Below are 1,010 nucleotides of genomic sequence, written 5' to 3' on the forward strand. Positions count from 1 at the left end.
ATGATAGATTGTCATGTGTGTGTATACTTTACACTTTATAAGAAGCTAAATATCCTTAATATATATATTAAGGATACATACATATATGGATATGTCCTTCATAAAATATTCTATGCTTGCTAGATGTCCCTGGAATAGATATAAAGCAAAATTACCCTTAATAGTGAAAAGCATGCAGCTACGAAGATACTGTACCAGATTGTTTTTCATTTTGTAGATAAGTTTAAAAATGATTATTTTCTATATATTGAAAACAACAAGCAAATTTAAATGCAACCCATGAAGAATGTTCATGATTTAAGTATGTTTTGATGAATGAATACAAGTATTTAAAAATATACTTGGAGTATGGTTATGTTACCCTTTGTAATAAAAATAAATCTATGTCAAATTGTCAATTTCCTAACAAAAATTTTGAAATAAGGTAGTTTTAAATGCAATAATTAATGAGGAAAGAATAATAATCAGGAAAACATTTCAAGATTTAAGTTGAGCAGAACTTAATAAAAGTTGCTTATTTGGTGAATTTTTTTGTAAGTAAAATTGCACAAAAAAGATAAATGCACAATAATTAGAGAAATATGAGATATTCAAGACCATTTTAAGCATTGAATATCTTATATTCGTGTGTGCGTGTGTGTGTGTGTGTGTGAAAGAAAAAGAGTGGGGAGAGATGGATAGTTGGACAGAGAAAGGGAGAAAAGAATCAAGGAAAGAGAAGAGAAGAAGAAACAACAGAGCTAAAGACAGGTGGAGAGACAGAAACAGAGAAACAGAAAAATTATGATTGAGACAGAAAGAGAAAACTAAAAAGACAGGAAAGTGACAGAAAGAGATAACAGGAAGACAGACAAAGACAGAGGGAAAGAGAAATGGAGAGAGAGACAGAGAAATTGAGTGACTAAGACTGTACATTCATAGCAGTCAGTGAAAGTCAGGTATGTTTGCCTGGATTTGTGGAAGTCAGTGTTCCTTCTGTTACCACTGTTAAGGAAAAAAAATTAGATTTG

The sequence above is a fragment of the Sminthopsis crassicaudata genome, chromosome 6 (genome assembly GCF_048593235.1).
Source record: "Sminthopsis crassicaudata isolate SCR6 chromosome 6, ASM4859323v1, whole genome shotgun sequence".
Taxonomy (NCBI): domain Eukaryota; kingdom Metazoa; phylum Chordata; class Mammalia; order Dasyuromorphia; family Dasyuridae; genus Sminthopsis; species Sminthopsis crassicaudata.